The sequence below is a fragment of the Ovis canadensis genome, chromosome 25, assembly GCF_042477335.2.
Source record: "Ovis canadensis isolate MfBH-ARS-UI-01 breed Bighorn chromosome 25, ARS-UI_OviCan_v2, whole genome shotgun sequence".
In the NCBI taxonomy this organism is placed as follows: Eukaryota; Metazoa; Chordata; class Mammalia; order Artiodactyla; family Bovidae; genus Ovis; species Ovis canadensis.
The window spans coordinates 50,297,961-50,320,589 of NC_091269.1; the positions used below are offsets into that span (position 1 = coordinate 50,297,961).

The 22,629-nt window shown below is 43.1% G+C and overlaps 1 protein-coding gene across 7 annotated transcripts in view; it reads right to left on the reverse strand.

The window, feature by feature from the left end:
* KCNMA1 (potassium calcium-activated channel subfamily M alpha 1) overlaps positions 1 to 22,629 on the reverse strand; it is a 764,306-nt gene that overhangs the window by 105,698 nt on the left and 635,979 nt on the right. The window lies entirely within an intron of this gene.

The window sequence follows — 22,629 nt, forward strand, 5'->3', positions numbered from 1 at the left end:
ATCGCTGCTTAACTTGCATTAAATGCCAGGGGTCTGCCACTCCTAAGAAAGGGTGATGCGTCGGTCGCATCTCCTTGTATGGTGAGTGATGTCAGTGAGAATCGGGTGTGTGTTTTCAGCCTTTCAGGACGTGAATGTTGTTTTACTAAAAATGGCAACTTATGAAATTGTGGGACTAGAGATTGAACACGTGTGCTTCCTGTTTCCTGGGTTTATCAAACTTCCCTTCCTCCCAAGAAAAATCAAGTAAGTTGTAGTAATACAGTCACTTTTCAACAAACTGATTCACGATAGACAAAACTCCCAGGCTGATTCAACCTCTCTATAGGATGACTGCCTCAGACTTTCACTAGGAAATCTGGGCTAGCAAACTCCAAGGTCTTATAGTGTAGCCAGGAAAAAGAAATCCCTGGTTTGCAGCACATAATGGCACCTGTTTTACAAAGAGATGTTTCCTGTCTTACAATTATAGACCACCAGAACCCTGGCTGTCTGTCACTCAAACCAGATGGGTGAGAGAGTATGAATGTTCCCATAAGCAATGAAGGCAAAGTAAGAACAAGAACAACAAACGCCAGATAAATAACCCATCCTGTGAGTCTGGTCCTATAACTGCTAAAAAGGAGCACTTAACGATTGTTTCAGGATAAATCTTGTGGTGGGAGTGTTATGTGCCATCAATGAGGCTGAGCAGCTACAATAAAGTAAGACAGGCATCGGAGCCAAGTTCTATGCCTACAAGGTCAGTAGGCAGCTCAAGAACGCGGGGAAATTAAAGTGGGTGATATCCTGGAAGTAAGAGTTTCTGATCTGACAACCTAGTGTGTGCGTGCGTGCGTGCGTGCTCAGTAGCATCTGACTCTTTGTGACCCCATGGACTGCAGCCCACCAGGCTCCTCTGTCCATGAGGTTTCCCAGACAAGAATACTGGAGTGGATTGCCATTTCCTTCTCCAGGGGATCTTTCCAACCCAGGGATCAAAGCCACATCTCTTGCTTGGCAGGGTGCTTCTTTACCACTGCGCCATATTTTACCAAGAAGTTTGGTGAAGATTTTGCAGTATTATGGATAAAATCAATCCCCCAAAAGCTGATTTGTTTTGAAACATCATGGTGAATATTAATACAGAGATCATTAAAAGATGAAGGCTGCTCCCTACCCAAAGCAATGTGAACACTAATAATATCACCAACACAATATACATAACTCTCTACAACTGGATAATCACTTTACCATGTACAGTATCAGGCAGGATCATTTTACAACTGCTAGCTGAGAAACAGTAAATACATTTATTTGGAAAACCTAGAGGATGGAGGCTGGAAACAACAATGACCTGTTACCATGCAAAATGAGGGTGGGAAGAGTCCCCAAGCTGCCTGAGTCCAGGCGCGGGGAGCAGCACCCCATGGGAGAATGAGGGGCAGGGAAGGGGAGGCTTGTTGGAGCTTTTTCATTTCTGGCTTTTGTGGAGCTAATAGGAGAATGGGGAGGGAGACTTTAAGGAACAATGGGTTATGTAGAAGTTAATCACAGGGTATATTTCTGACTCTATTCACTGCCTAGGAAACCTGAATTGTGTAAGTTTGAGGCCATCAACACAGAGTAATGAAAGAATTCAGCTCTGCATTGGAGAGAGAAGAAATACTATATAAATATATTAACAGAATCCACATGACCTGGTTTGTAATGTTCTCTACAGAAATACTGTGGCCTAACAGATCCTCAAGAATCAAATTTGGTGGAGTAGATGTACCTTCTGTACCGACACACCCCATCTCAAACCACAGCCTCCTGTTCTATATGCGTCCTGGTTAGAGTCCAACATTCCCCAGTCGCCTCTATCTAGAATCACAGCTCAAATACCTTTACTAAAAACCTGACCTGTCATTACAACTTGCCCAGCGCTCTTGCCCTGCTCAGTACTCAGTAGACAATTTCTCTTGGCAATCCAGTTGCCTTTGGTACTTTTCTTTTTTTTTTTTGGAATAACTGTCTCCATCACCTCAAGGGCAAAGAAGGATCTCAAGAAAAGATTACCATGTATAAGCTTCTTAGAGATGAAGACAGAGAAAACAAGGAAAGTTTAAAAGCAAATACACAATGGAAATGAGAACTGCAAGAACATCTTTGAAATTTCACTATGGAGTTGGGAGTTGGGAAGACAGTAGAAGAAAACTTTTACTCTGAATCAAACAGAAAGAAAATGTATAGGAGTTCAACCAAAACAGCCTCTTCTCAACTTTCCTCTCCTTCTCTGCTTGCTACTCCCAGCGCCAATATGATGGTAAAAGCTTTGAGGTCAAAAAGTGTGTCTCACTTCTTTCTGAAACCCTGACACATTGTAGTACATGTTTTGTGGGGACAAGCTTCAAAATAAGGATGAAATCTGCCAAGTTCCTGGCACCAACAGCTGCCGTCTTTCTTTTTATATTTCTCAAGTTCTGGGATCAGCAAACTATACTGTGGAACATATTTATGTAGTGCTTATAAGCTAAAAATAATTTTTACATTTTTAAGTGGTTGAGGAGAAATCTAAGGCGAATAATATTTCATAACACATTGAAATGATATGAAAATTTCAGTAGCTCTAAATAAAGTTTATCACTACATGGCCACAGTCATTTGTTTACCTAGCATCTCTGGCTGTTTGCACTCTACAACACAGAGATAAATAACTGCAATTGAGACTGCGTGGCCTGCAAAGTATAGCGTATTTACCCTTGATAGCAAAGGTTTGCTGATTCCTGCTCCTATCTTCTCACATTTTCCTAGCTTTCCAGTTTTCTAAAAGGACAATGCTCTTTCCAATCTGCCAAGACAGCCAGACAATGAAAGCAACACATACGGAACTCACTTCCAGTGCACAGATGTGGGAAAGTCAGGAGGGAAGTCAAATCAGGAGGAAAGTCGGGAGGGATGGAAGTATAAATAGTTTAGAGCCTCGAATGTCCTTCCCACCTAATCCGCTATTTGTCTGGCAGGCTCCTTTGCCTTGGGGGAGACCAGCCAGGTGAGTTTCTCATTTTCCCATGCAAGCTAAGTTAGAGCCCTCCACTGTGCACTTTGAGAATCAAGGCCAACCACATCCACCATGAGCAATTCCTCGGAGCTGTCAGTGTGTGCTCCAAGTCCACCGGGCAAGAGCCCATCCAAGACAACAGATTAACCATTAGACTAGATATGTTGAAAATATACAGCGTCAACCTTTCCCCAGCTAGCTCAGAGCGATATATAGATGATTATTTCAACCGTCAGCTGCCGCATAGATTTAAACCCCTGCACAATAACTCCCGGATTCATCTGCCCCTTGTCAAACTTGCACAGCTTTACTTGGAGGATACGTGGTGTGGCAGTTTCACTGTGAACCCAGAATGATCCAGACGGCTGCTGTCTTTTTGTTAACAGGAAGCCAAACTGATGAGTTTGTAATGCATTTCTTATCAAAAGTACTTTCAGAAGAGAAAATGTGCCCCATACATTTGGCTAGAATTTCACATCAACTAGATTATGGGCTTAATCAGAACATCTCTGTGATTTTCTTGGGGAAACAGACAACTTCTGCATTCATCCCATTCAAGCCACCTTATGCCCATAAGAGATGTATATATGAATTTATAATTATTCTTGATTTTCCCCCCTCCTGCAGTATACTTAATAAAAATCATCAGCTGGAGTCTACGAAGCTATGGTGCTTAATAGGTTCAAGCGTGCTAGTATATTTTTTAAAGTTAACGCTGTTCTTTTTGAGCTGTGTGTCTGAAATGATCATTGTGAATAAAGGGATTGTAATTTTCAACTCAAATGTTTAACAAAGACAAAATGAACCGTAATGGAATTTATGGAGTCTGTGAAGGAACTCTCTAATATGGTTTATTATCGAATAGATTTGGATTTACTGTAGGACAAACTGGTCTCTCTGAAATGTATCAAGAGAAAATGCCTGGAAGGTGCTGAACACTGTTCCTGGAACAATTCAAGTGCTCACAGATGGCAGAGCTGCCAGTTGTGTTGTGTTTCTTATTCTAACCCCTACTGACTTCTGAAATTCAGTGCTTACATGCCAACACTAAAATCACTATTTGTCCTGCCTTTATTTGAAATTCTAATATTTTATTCATCATGCATTTTTTTGCATTTTGATGCTTTAGAATACTGCATGCACCTATTATTTATCTTGGGGCTTCCCTGGTGGCTCAATCAGTAAAGAATCACCTGCAATGAAGAAGATGTGGGTTCAATCCCTGGGTCAGGAAGATCCCCTGGAGAAGGGCATGGAGACCCATGCCAGTATTCTTGCCTGGAGAATCCCATGGACTGAGGAACTTGGCAGGCTACAAGTCCACAGGGTCACAAAGAGTCAGACACGACTGAAGTGACTGAGCTCACATTATTTATCTTGATGACTAAGGTTTTTGGTGACTCCTTAAATTTGGTGCCTCAAGCAAGTGTCTCATTCTTCCCACTCTGGCCGCAGCCCTGCCTGGCCATTTCTCAAGAGTGTTCTAGGTACTGGACTCTGCCTGTGGTTATAGAGAAGTTATCTTAATTTGCCCTGCCTGTGTGTATACATGCTCCCTTGTTCGGAACTGGACAGGCAAATGTAAAATATGACTCATTCTTTTGATCACTTCATGCTGTCTGTATAAGACTGTTCAGGAAAATCCTTGCAAGAAAGGCTTCCTTGTGGATTTACAGATTGTCAGACACCCAAAGGAGTGGAGGAAAGATCATGCTGCCTCCGGAATCTGAGATATGCCACCAGCCCAGGGTGAGAAGCAAAGGGTCAGGCCTCTCCCGGACTTAATTTCACACCTCACATCAAATTCTCCTGCTGAACACAATGTGTATTTACATTTCCACTTTGAGGCAGAAGTTTCTATTTGCTTACATGCGTTGACTCAGTGGTTACCCTCCTTCTCTTTTTGCTTTTCCTCCCCCTAAACGGCTTCCAGTAAACAAGACTGGCAGAAGATGTCAATCAGATTTTCATTTTCATTTTCACTTTGGTATTTATGTCTTCAGAATTAATGCTTGCCCCAGTGATTCTATTTGAAGATCAGCCTAGGATCTAATTGTGTGTATGTTAAATTATTTTCTAAACCATAAGATTGCTATACAGATAAGGACCATTATTATTATTAATATCATTATTATTATTGGTTCACCCATAAACACCATATCTGCCACTGAGCCAGTTTTGTCAAGAGCCCCCTAGCATTCTGACATGTATTCCACATGACTGCTCTCTGAAACTCAGATAAAGGTAAAATGCATGGGTTTTTAGTGCAACCCAGGTACACTGCGTGGCCTGATGAAGAATGCCCTGCCAGAACACTTTAGAAATACTGTATGCTTTTAACCTTGGGAGGTGAGGACCAGTCTGGATTGTGACTTTACACTAAACATAGCATTTAGTATATTTCCTAAGGGCATAGTCACCTTCTAAAGATGTTCTCAAACTATAAAATCATCATCCGCATTCTACTATAATTTATCTTCAGACACAGCCCGTGCAACATTTGAAATTGGTAGTGCACGGTAGGACATTGCTGGTCAACACAGAGCAAGTAGGATGTAGGCACAGGGCTGGACTGGGTTTAGGCATGAGCAGGCCTGACCCTCCCTGGGCTCAAGGCTATACTAATAATACCAACCCAGGAGCACCCAGGTCTGTGGACTTCTCTTCCAGATCATTACTGCCAGAAGTCTGTTAGTGAGAAGAGCATGCAGACATGGGTTTGTGGAGTACGGTGACCTGTTCAAGTCCTAACTCTGATCTTCATTAGAGGTCTCATCTTACACAAGTTCCTCAACACGTCCAATGTCACAAGATCCATGCTGGACAGATGAGAACACCAAGATCTGGAGATGTTGTGGGCTTAAGTGAGATAACCAGTGACCATATGCTGAGGACAAATACTGTCTTGGTGTGCTCTGCATAGCACCATCCAGCTGCTCCATCAGATTTTATATGTAGGACAATCTTTAAAGATTATCTGTAAAAATATGGATTTTAACTGTTTAAAAACCTTGCAAAAGACTGGACTCCCATCCTGGGAAGGTAACTGTCTCACAGGACATGAGCTCACCAGCTCCTCAAATACCCCCAGGCTGCCTCCTGGACCCCCAGTCACATGGCAGGTACCCCATGTCAGCATCTCGGGCTCTGACTCCAGTGACACTCAAGCGTGCTATTCCTGAGACAAAGAGCATTGGGATGGAGATCCCTCTACATACATCAACTACTACTGAGCTGCAATGAGGGTAATGGTTAAGCACACAGGCCTTGAAACCACTCTGCTCGGTCTGAACTTGAGTATCTGGTAAATTACCTAAATTCATTTTTCTCACCTATAAGCTGGGAATAATCTTTCCTCACGGGGTGGTGGTAAGGATAGACTGGAAAAAAATGAAGAAAAGGGAATAGCTTGAAAAGTGCTAAGAAGAGTTCCTGGTAGGCTCTTGATAAATGTTACCCATCATTATTATCTTGGCTTTGAGAAGTCAAAGTAATTAGAGCTCTTTCCCATCAGAAGGCCAATCTGCTTTCTTCTGATTTTGTTCTACTCAAGTGCGTTCACAAACTCTCCTCTGCCCAAAGCAACTGAGCTGGTATCCAGCCACTGGAATGGGGTGAGATTCACCACTCCACCCCCATTCTCTGCGTCCTGTCGACAGTCACCTTTGGCCCATATTTCATATGGCCCCAATGAACTGCTCAGGTCAAAATAATTAGGCTATGCCAAGTGTCATAAAAACAAGAAAAGCCAGAAAATGTTTAAATGGGCCTCAATTGAAGAAGGCTGGAACCATTCAGAGCAACAACAAATGAAAGTCAGATGGAAACATGGAGAAACCCCACTGTTCCCTCTAAATTACAGGAAATTCATGTTGCCTGATTGTGAGGGACTTTTCCTTGGATTTCTCGTGGGAGGTCATGGGGTTGGGGCAAGTGCCTGGGAGATTATAGGAGGGGCAGGGGAATGATGAGGCAAAGGGGTGGCGACTCCTCATCTGTTCCTTCCTTTCACCTCCCTACTCTAACCACCCTTCAAGAAACAGGTTAGCTTGCTTCTTCAAGCGAGCCTTCCCAGATGACTGTAACAAGGCGGAATCCTTCATTTCTTTAAAAGTCCCTTGGCACTTCTCATCTCACACCCCTTTGATATCTCTCTTTTTTTTTTTGCATTATAATTTGTTTCCCCTTTTCCATGCATTCTCCCCAACCAGACGTGTAAGTTTCTTAATGCAATCTACAAATCTCTGAATCTCTTATAGTGCTGAGCCCCTAGTAAAGTTTCTAAGAAATAACTCCTAGTTACCAAGGAGGTGTCATTGCATAGGGAAAAAGCACAGCCAAGTGGTGAGGAGCCCAGGTCTAGGTCCAAGCTTAGACCCACTGTGTATCCTTGGTAAGACCCTTCCCCTTCTGCAGGACTGGCATTAATTAAGCATAGGAGTTTTTCAGCTCTGCTTTGTAATGGTTCTGGGCTTAACCTTCTCTTCTGTTACTTGCCAGATATCACAGGAGCCAGCCATGGACTGAAGGCCTCATAACCCTACAACCACAAATAATTATCCACAACTTCCTACCCAAAGACTCAACCCAAAGCACTAAAGACTAGGAAAAGCAGGATTTCTGGTCCAAGGGAAATGGTTCTCAACTCCTCCTTTCAATAGAAGAAACTGGAGAACTCTACAGAACACCAAAGCAATTCAACACAAATCCTGAGGGATCAGAGGTTAGGCATTTCTTTTTCTTTTTTTCCAAAATCTTTTTCAAGATGTACAATAAAATAGATCCCCAAGTCTAGCTGGAGTAACAAGCCAACTGTATTAAAGTTATCTGTAATTGGGTAAAATTCACAAGTTGTATGAAATAACAAGGTTGCATGATAATATCAGGTGAGGGCTAAATGATACCCTCTAGAGAGAAAGGGTGAAAAGGTCTGGGAGGTCAGGGAAAACAAGGCTGGAAACAAGAGTTGGATGGAGAGAGATGTCAGTCTCATTCACCTGTGTATCCCCAGAACCAAACACAGGGCCTGGCACACTAGGGGCACTCAAGCTGTGATGCTGAATAAACCAGGGGTGGAAAGAGCACGCTGGGTGGGGAGGTGGGCTGGAGCAAAGGCAAGGAAGTGAGGGGTCACTAAGCCTAGGGACTAAAGGAAAAGCAGTTTGGCTAGAGTAGGAAGGTTTATTTAAAGGCACATTTGGGGGACATAGGAACACAGATAGTATACAGGCTTTGAAATCCAAATGGTGGGATTTGGATAATACTTGGTGATAATCTGAATCCTCTGGAAGGCATTTTTCCTTCGATTTCAATACTCAGATCCAGAGAGGACAGTATGAGGTTTGCATCTTGGAAAAGTCTATCAGAAATCCCCATAATTCAGTTTACTTTCTTTCTGGCCACTTAGAAGTTATAAAGGTTCAAGACAAGATGCACACGCATGTACACGGAATTGATAAGGAAGAGGCCCCTGGCAATGGTCCAGGTCTATTGCAGGCCTTGATTTTACTCTAGAGAGTGAAATATTTCACAGGAAAAGAAAGTCATTTGATGCCGGGGAAAGGGGTCCTGTGAAACCCACAGGCTGCTTCCTCAAAGCCCAGCCAGGTAAATCTACCCTTGACCCTGGGTGGTTATTTCCTGTCTTCAACTATACATGTTGATCCCAGTCCACAGAAACAGAACTTGAAGCTACAAAACTGACTGCAATCAATACTTTGAAAAACATTTGCAACAAAGCCAGTGTTTTCAAGTGGATTCCCTGAGAAGAAAATGTTGCCCCCAATCCTATACTTCATGGTTTCGCCTAACCAATAACACTTCAGGATTTTCTCTGCCAAAAGCATATAAGTGGATAAAATAAAAATGTATATGATGTCATCTGGATCCTTAACCCACACCCCTTTAGATCAGTATGCCTAGAAAAAGTTTTTTTAAAAACTCAAAAGAGAAAAATTCCTATAGGATTCCCAAAATTAATGGTTTCAAAGTTCTAAATTACAAACAGTAAAAAATATTTGCATTGAAATGTCTCCATAGTCTGATAGATAGCGTTTGACAATGAAGAAAATAAACCCAATATATAAGTCATCCTGGAATGTATTTTAATTCCCCCCTTACATAATCTCAATAAATCCATTAGCTCCTAAATAAGCCATGTTTATAGCAAACACCCTGTAAAAAAGCAATACTGTAGATTAAAGAAAAAAAATAGTAAAAATATGTAGTTATGTCTTTAAACAAATTTAAAAGATTGAAAAATTACCTGTGGGTGGATTGAAAACAAAAAACAAGAGTAAGTTTTACCTGTACATTTGTTTTTCCCCCCTCACTGTTGACAAGCTGATCAGCCTTTGTGTGGATAATCTTATCAGAGAACAAAACCAAAACACCCTCTGAGCCTGTTTGTCAGAAATTTAGTACTGGCCCAAGGAGGAAAGCAACCTTCTTTGGTTAACTTGGATTCCAAAGTAATTCTCGATGAAAGAGCATTACGTTAAAATCATTTTTATATAGCACATTAATCCAGAACAAAAGCCCCCTTTATAAAAATGACCCTCATTATCCTGGTATGGAATGAAGCCTAGGGAATTAATTTGTATAAATAAACATTAGTTAAGAATGAGACTTGCTGCATAACAATGATCAGATGGCAGAGGTAATCCAGACTTAGGGGTGAGAATATGGTGTTGCTTTTAACAACAGCAACAGTTATTTAACTAGGACTTGTTCCAAATGAGACTTAAATCAAGCAAGTTGGATTTAAGGAAATCTTTGCAGTTTAAAGGTGTCGCCTTATTTGAGGGCTATTTCCTCAACAAAAAAACAAATGAACATAGTTTTAGAAATTCATTGCGGAGAAATAAAGGAGAGAGAATCTGTAAAAGAAAAAGCAGGGAGTGGACGGGTGAGGGTAGGACCTAGAGCGAGCCAGGAAGGTTTCATTTATAGAAGAGCAGCGCCACCTGCTGATAGACCGGCATTTCGAGGCCCTCTGCAGTGTGGGGGCCATCATCTATCTTGCAATCTATGCATAAATATACAGCAGTATTTTTCAGCTGCTGTTATACATAAGAATTTTATTACCAGTCGGCAGATTTCTAACACACTGGTTGCAGTTTAATAATCCTCTATTACCTGAAGTATGGGTTATATAAAAACCTAGAATGTTAATTGTTGACAAACCAATTCTAATACGTAAAGCACTGTAAGTCACCCAGTAAATATTCAAATAAATCAAAAGGGATAACTCTTTTTCCTCTAACAACGTGTTATTAAACACCAAAACTTGATCACTTATATAAAAATAATGTTCATACATTTCAATGTACTAAGAAACAAGGAAAAATGCATCATAATCTTACTAATGGAGAGTTTTCCCTTCATTTACAATTTAGAGGAAAATGTTTTGGCAGAGAATATTTTTCTCATCTTTAAAAACTGGACTTAAACCAATGTGTCACTTAGGGAATTTTCTCATATAACAAAACCTGAGTTATAAACAACTAAGATTGCATCTATAAAAGGTTATATTTTTTAAATGGCACTATAGGAGTCACAGAACATGTAAGTCACTGATAGAGTGAGAAACAGCACCTGTCATTTTTTCCAGGAAAAGATCATACAAACTCGATAGCAAAGGAACACAATAAAAGGAAGAAACAGGAATGTGATCAGTGACTCTGATTATATCAGCAAAGGAAACTGTGAAATAAATTAACACCCAAGCACCCAGGAAAGGCATATTGCGGCTTTACTGAAAGTGATCAGTATGTAACAGAGAAGGCTGGTGATTTTGTAAGAACAGAAATAAAGTGTAGGCTGTGAAATCTGGTGGTGATAACTAATGACCGCACTACTTACAACTCTGATTTGATCTCTAACAGAAAAAAATAAAAAAGCACTCTACAGGATAGATGTATCCAATATGAACCGAATTTTTCACTTGAAACGAAAAAACCCCAAATGGGATCAAAGGGCCCCAGAAAATGAAAAATGACACTTCCTATGTTGCTTTGATTTGATCTCAAGCCAAACAACCATGCTGATAACATTCCATAGCTTAAGAAGCAGCTTGGATTATAATGGGAAGTGGGTGAGTGCCACTGCCCATTCAGCTGACGGGAAGCCTGCTCTAATTTCAAAAACTTATTGAGATTTAATCTCTAACAACTACAGTGAAAAAGAAGCTGGTCCAGCAACCAAAGGGGCATCCCTTAACACACACACACATACTCAATTTTGTTATTTCTGATGGGAAGTGTGGAATCCCTGCACATTCCATTCTTCTACCTAAGTTGGGTAAGACATATGTGTAAAGAGAATCAAATGTCAGAATGCCTCCTGTAAGCCTACGGCATCTCCAGTTACCTATCAAAAGGGACCTGAGGAGGAGGGTCTCGAGCATGAGCAGAGAGCATCTTCTCTCCCGTTTCAGCTGGTTCCCACTCATGGGGAGAGACAGGGTTGCCAGCAGCAATTCCAGGCAGATGTGGAGGCTGTGTGGGACTCTGCAATCTAGGGCTGTCGAGACTTGAGTGGGTCATCCAGTGTATTAGCACAGCGAGAGAAGGTCCCCGCAGCTGACTGGGGTCTGACTGATTAAAGGTACAAGCCCTGCCTTCAAACCAGTTGGGACAAATTCAATTAATGGGGGATCAGAGTTCGATGAAAGCAGCTTGTTTGAGTTAGAACTGTACTGCAGGCCTGAAGGGCTTTGTGAGGTTACTCCAGGAGTGAAACAATGGGTTTGCCACGCATTCCCAAGTTGCACCTCGACCACCCAGACTCAAAGGCCTGATAACACATAGAAGGGAATGTATCAGCATCCCCAGATCTACCGTGGACTCCAAACACTGAGCCCACCAGAGAAGCAGTGGAAGAAAGAAGAAACAGTGGTCAATTCTGGATCCAGCTCTTCAAGAGTAGGAGCAGCTGCTCAGAAGCAAATGTTTTGGTCAAGATGGCTCGAGGAAATGAGAAGCAAGACCTCTAAGCTCAAGCTCCTCTTGTCTCTTGAGATTCGTGCCTAATAAACTGTGCAAACATAATCCCAACACAGTGTATATGTTATTCAGCAAGTCTGTGTTGAATCCCTACTGTGTGCCTCGGCTGCTGTGAGTAATACACTGGGAATCCAAAGACCAATTAGAGTTGTGTGTGCTCATTGTTTATTTCTATAAAGCTCAGCATGAAAACTGCTCTAAATGAGGCTTATAGCAAACTAGATGTCCATCAACAGATGAATGGATAAAGCAGTTGTGGTACATATAGACAATGGAATATTACTCAGCCATAAAAGGAACACAGTTGAGTTCATTATAGTGAGATGGAGGAACATACAACCTTTTACACAGAGTGAAGTACGTCAGAAAGAGAAAAGCAAATATCGTATACTAATGCATATATACATGGAATCAAAAAATGGTACCGATGAGCCTATTTTCAACGAAGGAGTGGAGAATAGAGAACAGACTTTGAACACAGCAGGGGAAGGAGAGGGTGGGATGAACTAAGAAAGTAGCATTGATATATATACACATTGATATATACGTGTAAAATAGCTAGCTAATGGGAAGCTGCTGCATAACATAGGAAGCCCAGCCTGGCACTCTGTGATGACCTAGAGGGATGGGATGGGGTGGGTGAGAGGGAGACTCAAGAGGGAGGGTGTGTGTGTATATATACACATACATACATATATATAGTTATGACTGATTCACATTGCTGTATGGCAGAAACCAACACACTACTGTAAAGCAATTATCCTCCAATTTAAAATAAATAAATAAGGCTTATAGGAACTGTTAACAGAATTGGAGAAGACGCATCCATTTGAGGGGGGTGGGGCAGTGAAGAAAAGTCTTCACAGAGATGGCCATATTTGAACTATGTGTTTAAATCAGGAGTCAGCAAGTGTTTTTCTGTAAAGGTCAGGTAGTAACTATTTTGCTTATGCTCTCTGTTGCAACTACTCAACTTTGTGGTTTTGACTTGAAAGCCGCCATTGATAATATGCAAATAAATGTCTATGACTGTGTTACAATAAAACCTTATTTACTAAAACAAGGAGAAGGGCCACAACTGGCTGGCCTCTGCTTTAAAGGATCAATAAGTTTCTATCAGCTAGAAAAGCAGAGGAATCACAGGCAGAGGAAAAAGTTATAGAAATGTGTATATAATGAAAACAAGACATTTTTTAAAAGAAAAGTTAAATGAAAGATACATGGAGAATGGAATTAGTAAAACAAGTTGAGGTCAAACTGCGAAGGGTTTTGAAGGCTGGAGATCGCCCTATTGAAAACAAGAAGCCATCAAAAGTTTATTATTTTCTCCTTTAAATGGGATAACAACATGACGGAATCTGTGCTTTAACATAATAAATGTAGTGGCAGTTTAGTAGCAAGAGAGACTAATTAAGCGGAGGGCAGCGGTAGTCTAACAGATGAGAAAAAAAATGAGGACTTGAGGTTAGCAATGCCACTAAGAAGAAGAAGAGAGGGCTTGAAATGTAATCTGGAGATCAAACTAGATGGCTTGGCCATCAGTAGAATGGAGGAGAGAGCAGGATCACAGAACCCTTAGGATTTCAAAATGTGTATCAATACTCACTCAAGCCATTTCTAGACTGTCCCCACATCAGGTCTGCTCAAAGAAAGAGGCAAAGGTGGGGTGTGGGTATTTGGTACTATTGACCCTGATCCTTGCACTAATCTTACTAACAGGGAACTCAACAAGCAGAAGAGCCCAACTGCTTGTAAAGAAATTTGGAAGAGGTGATGTTATGAAACCTCAACACCACTCAGGCCTCAAAGATCAACTGAGAAGCTGAGATCAAGATCACCATCAAGAAAAGAAATTTTGATGGAATTTAACAGGAAAGAAACGTTCTCTCTCCCAGTCCTCTGTTCCCCTCGTTTGCTCTCCAACCTTGTTCCAAAAACACACTGAATTCACTGTCTCTATATCTACTTTAGAGACAGAAAAGTCATAAGGCAACTTCAGCAAGATAAAGAATGACGAGAAGCTGAGTCACAGTTGGTCCGTGAGGTCCTATTACTGTCTCCCTTTTTCAGAAGAGGAGGCTAAGGAATAGAGAGGTTCTAGAGCTGGTGCAAAGGCCCATGAGAGCAAGGGATGATGTCGACTCTGGGACTGCCTAGATAAAATAAGACAATGCTGGTGCCTTGAGAAGTATAAGGACTTACGCATGTATAAGGCGTTATTCTTATGGTAGCAATCAGCATCTGCCAAACATCCATTTGGTGAACAGATCAAAACATGACTGCATCAGGACTGTTCTCTAAGTCCCCAGAAAATGTACAAATCTCACCCCTTCTCTCTTTTCCCCTGCCTTAAGGTTCCCAAGAATTTCAAGCTTTAATTGCCCAGGAGATCACTTAGTTCACTACACAGTGAGTGGGAATAGCTTGGGAGTTCCCTACTATAATGCAGAGAAAAGACAGGAGATGTTAGCCTATCAGAGACCCATCTTTGTGTTCAGGGGAGAATTCTGTGAAGGAGCGGCCCTTCCCGAAACTAGCACCTTGCATATTTCACGTCTACATCCCCAGGCCTCCAGGCCATGTGACCTGAGTCTCTACCTCCTCCCTGTCTGCGTTCACAGCAAGCTTCATTCTGTCATTTTCACTGAGCATCTCTTTTCTCTGCAGGTCATTGTACCTCCTTTTTCAGCAACACCTGTTTAGGGCTTGGGCTTTGAAGAATCCCTGTGAATGAGTTCTCTCAGTTGGATATGTTATAAGCCATATGTGGAAACTGACTCATCTGCACTGAAGAAATGACCAGATCAACCTTGACAAAATGCAGAGAGCAATTCAAAACCACTCAAAGGTAAGGGAACGCTTGGTACCTCCTGAGAGAGCTCTGTGAGCAATGGAGAAAGCTCCCTGCCCACTTCTTACCTTGAGCAGAACACACAGAAATATGATACAATAGAAAATATCCATGAGACATGAAGCCTTCGGACACTTTAAGGTGGGAGGAATTGTCATTCTGGTGCTGTAGGATAGGATTTGCCCACCACAAGTCAGTGTCAATGATCTTAATAGTCATAAAGCGAAAGTGTTAGTCGCTCAGTCACGTCGGACTCTTTTCAACTCTGTGGACTGTAGCCCAGCCTTCCAGGCTCCTCTGTCCATGGAATTCTCCAATCAAGAATACTGGAGTGGGTAGCCCTTCCCTTCTCCAGGATATCTTCTAAAGCCAGGGATAGAACTCAGGTCACCAGCATTGCAGGCTGATTCTTTATTACCTGAGCCACATGGAAGCCATGAGTGGTCTTAGATGTGTCTCCACATTTCAGCAGGTTGACCAGGTCACCTACAAATAGTCACAGCTCTCTACAAATGGGCCCATTTCTCACATGACCCCACCTGATGCATTATTATTTTTGTGTCACCCTGACTCGCATGAAAATGATCAAGTTCATCAAAATTAGTAAAACTGAACGCAAATACCACAAGTCCTTGATTTTCTGGGACAAACACACTACATACATGAGCATACTTCGTATGGTGGTGTCCCTGTCTTTCCTCATTTGAAACATTGGTGGGTTTTGGCTACTGTGATTTTGGGTTTTTTTTGGTATTTGTGTCTAGATCTTCTTTCCCAGTATTGAACTTTCACAAAAAATATGGAATGTAACTCCTAGCTGATGATTTGTCAAGATCCTTCAGTTATGTCCTAGTTTTTCTTGTTCTTGCTGTATTATTCCCTCTGAATCTTCTTGTATCCTGATTGTGGGGTATGAGAAGATTGTACACCACACACATCACATCTGTATACCTATATCTGTATAGACGGACATACTATATTGTAAGCGGCTTAGGAAGTTTTAGGAAACTTCCGGATCTGGGGCCATCTGGCTTCGGGCAGACCATCTATCCCTTTAGCCGATGGCTCAGACTCTTTCATTCATTCATTCTTTCATTCATCAGATATCTACTGAACCGGAACCCTTCAGGCCATCTCCTATTCAGGTATTCTCACCAAAACACAAACTCAGCCAAGAATGCGAGTGTAGTATATTTCTGACCCTGGAGGGAAGGCAGGCAGTCCCCCAGGTCTTTTCTTGACTGAGTGGCAATCCAGCTGGCTCCAGCCCAGAAAGCTGGCAAGGGCCCGAATGGAGATCACATTCAGGCAAGCAGTCGGCTCCACTCCCAGAAGACAGCCCTTGCTTGGTGGTCTACAGAGTGCCCCTGTAGGTACCATCTTATGTGGCTCCAGCTCCGAGGAGCAGTCTATCTCACCTCACTTCAAAGTCTTTCAGTGTAGCTGATCGTCCCTGACGCAGACCGGCCTCAAAAGCTTCCACTTTGTGCACAGGGTTTCCTCTTTAGGAGTATTTGGTGGAACTCATCCTACCCTACAGAACGGGATAAAACCAGGACTTTCCGTTTTATGAGAAGAGGTTGGAAGAGTTTTCCTTTTGCTATTTCCCTTGGTGGTGGGAGGGTAGCTCCTCCTATGGATGACCAGATGAAATGGTCAGAGAAGGAAGGCCACTTTGGAATCTCCAGCCCCTTTTTCCCCAGCTCATCTGAGCTAGACATCAGAAGAATGCCTCCTCAGAACAAAAATCTAGGGGTTTGTCTGGAAGCTGTCTGCAAACAAGGCACTATTTATCAAAAAGTCTTTTCGATGCTATCTGAAATTTCAACTGTGTGGATCTGACAACGCTGAACTTGTTTCTGTCCATGCAGATTCTCTTTGAAAAAATGTTTGGCTGGAGAAGCGAAATTTTGGTAAGCAAATGTGAGGATGGATGATTCCCTGGTTATCTAGGTAATTCAACATGATGGAGCACCCAGTGGTTAAGACTCTGCACTCCCACTGCGGGCGGTGCAGGCTCAACATCCCTGGTCAGGGAACTAAGATCCCATCTCATGTAGCACGGTCAAAAAAGGAACAATGTTGGTTTAGGAGTAGACCTCTGAGAACATGGCATTCTCAGCATGCATGCTCTACCACTGCTTGAGAGCTCAGGATTCGTGTGCTTTTCTGTGCTGTTTAAACTACCTTTTGGGGTTGAAGGTGTGCATAAATCCTCCAGTCCTGGATGCTCACATACACGCACAGTGAACTCAGATCAAATTCATGTGCACTGAGAAATGAAAAAGAAAAGAAAATTGCACCATGGTACTCAGAAATGCCACATGACTTCCCTGGATTTTGTGTGGCCATACTTCACAGGAAATGTGTTTTGTATTTCCACTGGAGTCGGATAAGTGGTTGGAAATGACAGTGGATTCTCAGTGAATGGGACGTGAAGCACTGGATTATTTTCTTCCCTCCATAGATGGAAGGAGACGTTCTGTCTTCCTGAGAAAGATGAGAAGAGAAAGAGTTGCCTTGCCATACACAGGGATTTTTAAAAAGAATTCCCAGGAGCTCTAACGGAAGCCACTGCAGGCAGCTTGAGCCACGCCCCTCAGGGCTGGTCACACGCCCCTCTGGTGGCCCTCCTTGGCTTTGCTTCTGCTGCTCAGCCTGGGTCAAGGCCATTCATGCCAGTGATTCAGAGATGCCTGGCTCTATCCCCATCGACACACTCAAGACGTGGGTCTTGCTGGAAAATGGGAGGCTGGTCAGGGAGGAAAAAGAAATACTGATTCGAAAAAGAAAATTGATGGAGTGGATCCCCAAGACCAAGAGCAGTGGAGGCGACCCAGTAGGTCTCTAGTCCCAGCCATATTGTTATTGTCGTCCAGTCACTAAGTGGTGTCTCTTTGCGACCCCAGGGACTGCAGCATGCCAGGCTTCCCTGTCCTTCACTATCTCCTGGAGTTTGCTCAAACTCATATCCATTGAGTCAGTGATCCTATCTAACCATCTCATCCTCTGCTGCCCTCTTCTTCTTTCCCAGCCATGACTTCAGGAAATTCCCTAGAAGACGACTTCACAGAGCCCCAGTTGGAATCACAATAACTGCTGGGTCAGCTGGGGAGAATTAAGCTCGAGAAATTTAACTAATGTGGAATTCAGCCACTTCAGCGCCATTAATTCAAGTTTCTTTTAAAAGCATTTAATTTCTTGGAATTGTATCTGGATAATATGCTTCAGCTGTGAGTCCTAGAGGCTGTTAGATTGAGTCTTCCTTCTTTGGGCTTCTGAGGGGAGCTTGCTCCCTCCTCCTCCTGGCATAGCCCCAACTCACTGGTCTTCTTCACTCTCACAGAGGGGTTACTCAGGACCTCCTCAGGTCCAGTCCTTCCTTCCGTGGCTGCCATCGAGGTCTTCCCAAGACAAAGCCTCTATGGCCCACTCCCCTGTCAAATACCTAGAATGCTTTCTATGCTAATAAGAGGGCCCTACTCAACCTGTGATTTTCCATTAGTCATGGACAGATGTGAGAGTTGGATCATAAAGAAGGCTAAGCACTGAAGAATTGATGCTTTTGAACTGTGGTACTGAAGAAGACTCTTCAGAGTTCCTTGGACAGCAAGGAGATCAAGCTAGTCAATGCTAGAGAAATTCAACACTGAATATTCATTGGAAGGACTGATGCTGAAGCTTCAATACTTTGGCCATCTGATGCGAGGAGCTGACTCACTGGAAAAGCCCTGATGCTGGGAAAGATTGAAGGCAGGAGGAGAAGGGGGTGACAGAGGATGAGATGGCAGCATCGACTCAATGGACGTCAGTCTGAACAAACTCTGGGAGACAGTGATGAACAGGGACCCCCAGCGTGCTGCGGTCCATCGAGTCACAGAGAGTCAGACACAACTAAGCAACTGAACAACAACTCACTCTTGAAGGCTCTTCTGCTGGCACTCCCAGGCACAGGTCTCAAGCTCCAGCCAAACGGGGTGGCCAGCTGTTAGGAGGCACCGGCCCCCAGCCTCTGCTGCCACACCCTCTCATGCTGAGGCAGGACACTCTCTGCCTCCCATTCTCCAAAGCACATCTGAACTGGTCCATCCTGTGGAACCTTTCCTCAGCTGACCAACAGGAGGTGGCCTCCAGGCCCCTACACTGCCCTCTCTCTCTCACAACAATCTCCACACTACCCCCAGCTTGCAGGACTGGAATCCTCGTCTTTCTTCCCCTTCCTTGGAGACAGACCGACCTATCCATCTTCTTCAGTAAGTCAATCTGCTCCACAGGCTGCAGAACTAACCATCCAGCCTGACCTCAAATCTAGCTCCACCACTGACTCACTGTGTGACTCCTGGCAAGTCTCTTAACCTCTCTGTGCCTCAGTTGCCCCATCTGTCAATGCACAGATGTGTCCATTTCCAGTTGCTTCAGCTGAAAATAAAGATTACTACCTCATGGTAAGGATTAATATTTGTAAAGGGCACAGAACAGCTCCTGCAATGCAGAAAATGCTACATGGCTGTTCAATTTAACAACAACAACAAACACACATGTACACACATACCCCCTTGCAGTGTTAGCAGAGTCCCTTGCATATAGTAAGGGCCTCCCTGGTAGCTCAGTGGTAAAGAACCTGCCTGCCAATGCAGGTGACATAAGAAATGTGGGTTCGATCCCTGGGTCAGGAAGATTTCCTGGAGGCAGGCATGACAACCCACTCCAGTATTCTTGTCTGGAGAATCCCATGGCAAAGGAGCCTGGAGGGCTACAGGCCACGGGTCACAAACAGACATCACTGAAATATACAGTGAGAGTAGATATTATACTAAGGCTAGTCTTAATGTGAATCCAAGTTAAGCAACTGGCCATTTCCCAGCACTGCTACATAAACAAGCCTTGGTTCCCAGATGATGGAAGACATATACACTAAGAGAAGAGGTGTCAGCGTTGCTTCAAAAGGGGAAAGTGATTTTGCAGCAGATCTTAGTAGCCCTCACTCTTCTTCCCTCCTCACCAATGAGTATGACCTGTTTGTACTCTCTACATCCACTCTATTCTGAAGACAGTTCCCATTATGCCATTCTGTGCTTCATCGCTTGTAGGCTTAAACACAAATCAAAGAGACCCCAAACGCTGAGAACTTTCCTATAAGCATGCTGGCAAATGTCCTAAATCTATTGGGCCAGATGACAAACGTCCATCTCAGATCAGGGAAGCATCCAACTCACATGATGGGCACCATATGAGAAGAGAAGTTCCCAAAGCCTGATTGAGACCAGAGCGCTCAGATCAACTGCTCATTTCCGTCTGGATGGGATTTGCAGTGTAGCCCGGGCCGCCGCCCTGCAAGCCTCTCTCCAGTGGCTTTACACCATCCTTGGTCTGATGCTAATTCAAGACAATGCCTCATCGCATCACAACAAATTAGCCACAGACACGCGATAGCAATCAACTCAGGGGGCTGTCCTGAATGCGGGCTGGGGGATTCCCTGTCTCCACGAGCCGCACGCTCCCACAGATGTTTCTAAAAGCCTCTTCCCAGAGGCCCATTTAGAGAGAAATTAAATGCAACTTTGACTTAATTAACGTTTTAAATGATAATGAATACAATGTAGATTCATAGGAGGCATTTACATTGTGTTGTAAAATTGATAAAAATTTAATAACTCTTTGTTAATAAGTTATGTCTCCCCAGACCCATAAAAGCCTAAGGCACTGCAAACTCCAGCCTGGGTCTAATCCAGGCTCCTGGTGCAGGTGGAGGAGGGAGGCAGAGATGGACTTGACATTTGCTCCAAGCCTGCTCTAATTCAAACCTCTGCTTGTTCATCAGGACTTTATTTCATACAGTAAAGGTCAGGATTTGGGCTCAAGGCACAGCCTTGACAAGAAAGCTCAAGTGAAAGGCGGGCTGGCCCTGGCATCTGTCGCCTGCGATAGGGGAGGAGTGGGGAGATGGCGAGCCAACTGGCCACATCTGCCCTCCACCATGGAGGTAAGAGGCAGAGCCCACTGCCTGGTGGTAGGAGCTGTCAGGGTGAGTATGGTGACAACTGGCCACTGTCCTGAAATAAAAATGCAAACATAATTTCCATGTCACCTTGCATAAGGACTTCTGTTTAGCTTCCTTGTGGCACACACGCCAATGCCTTTTCCGGTTTGTCCTTGAAGAGCCCAGTCCCTTATTAAGGCATCATACGCCTGGGAAGCAAGGAGTCCCACACAAAGCTCCCTCTTCCTCTCCTCAATCTGGCCATTCTACTTCCTGTCTCCCAGCTCTGTTTCAAAGGATTTCTTTTAAAAGCTTGGTTGCTGTTTGCCTACTGTTCCCTTTCTCTTTCATCCACACGTGGTGCCTCTTCACAGCATATTTATCTTGAAGAATTTGATGGCACTGTTTTTGAGAGAAAGAGGAGAGCACATCATGGTCCCCAAATGCAAGTCAGTTGCTTCTAGACCTGCGTCATAATAGAAAAAGCAGCTATTTATTACAAATAAAAAAATGATTTGTATGGAGATGTCCTTAGAGATGGACAATTAAAAGGGTTCATTTCAAAGGAAATTTTGCCCAAACATGATGGTTGTCTAATAAAGTGCAAATTGTCTTACAGTGAGCTGACCACTGTAGGAAAGAATATATTGCGTCACCCTGCTGCTGAATGTGGCTACCAGAAAATCAAGGGACAGACGTGGGCTTCTGCAGTCTTGCCTTCTACCAACAAAAGTGCCCTAAGATTCCCACTGAGGTCCATTATGCATGGAATGATTAAATGGTTTCCCAGGCTGAGTTGCTTTCCTGTTTTCCCCTTCCTGTGATGAAGTGCAAATAGCCAAATCAGGGCACATGGGCCAAGCCTAAAGAGGTAGGGCAGAAGCCAAAAGTTGCTGTAGTATTTGTAGCTGTAAACGGACATTGGGGAGAGAGAGAGGGATAAGGGAGAAAGAGAGATTCCACCAGCAAGTGTGAATAAATGGGAGACACTGTGAACCCATAATTAATGGGTTTTAAAAAATACAGGGCAAACCATGATTTAGATTGATTTGGGCTGAGTGTGCTTTGACTGTCCTTTTTCTTTCTACCGTGATGGTGGTCGTGGGAAAAAAGAGCCTTTGGTTTCAAGGTCCAGAGTAAAATAAACAAAATTTAGGATTGGGGAGCTTGAGGAAGTCACCCAAAACTATACCTACAGAAACGGACTGAGATAATTATGTGCTGTTGATTTTTAAAGGCAGCTTATTAAATTAGATCTCCCTGCAACAGGCATTGGTGACAGTCAGCATCGAGTGTGTCCTATTTCAGACACTCTTCTAGAGCTATCTGCACCCCTGCCCTAGTATCTGATTTTATATACTTCAAAATGTCATCAGTGCAGTCGAGTGACTTTAGTTCTACTGACAACATTAATTCTCTGCCTGTACAAACCAAAGTCTACTTTGGATAAGCTGATTTTTGTTTATTATCTCATAAGACTCAAGATTACACTAAACTGATTTTGGTATTTCTCCCGTCAACCTAATCGTATTGGACTTCTCTTGACCAAACCATTAGAGTTGAATGCCTCCTTGTATTATATTTATACCCAAAAGAAAAGTTGTGCACCATTTAAAATTAGCTACAGCAATGCACAAGTGGGTGTATGTAATTGTGCAGGCTTAAACTATTAGTAAATTGAAAGGCTAGTGTGAGTGATCATACATGTGCTTTAGCTGAATCTATTTCTGAGTGCAAGTCTAAAGATCTATTTCTCTTTGAGCACATGATT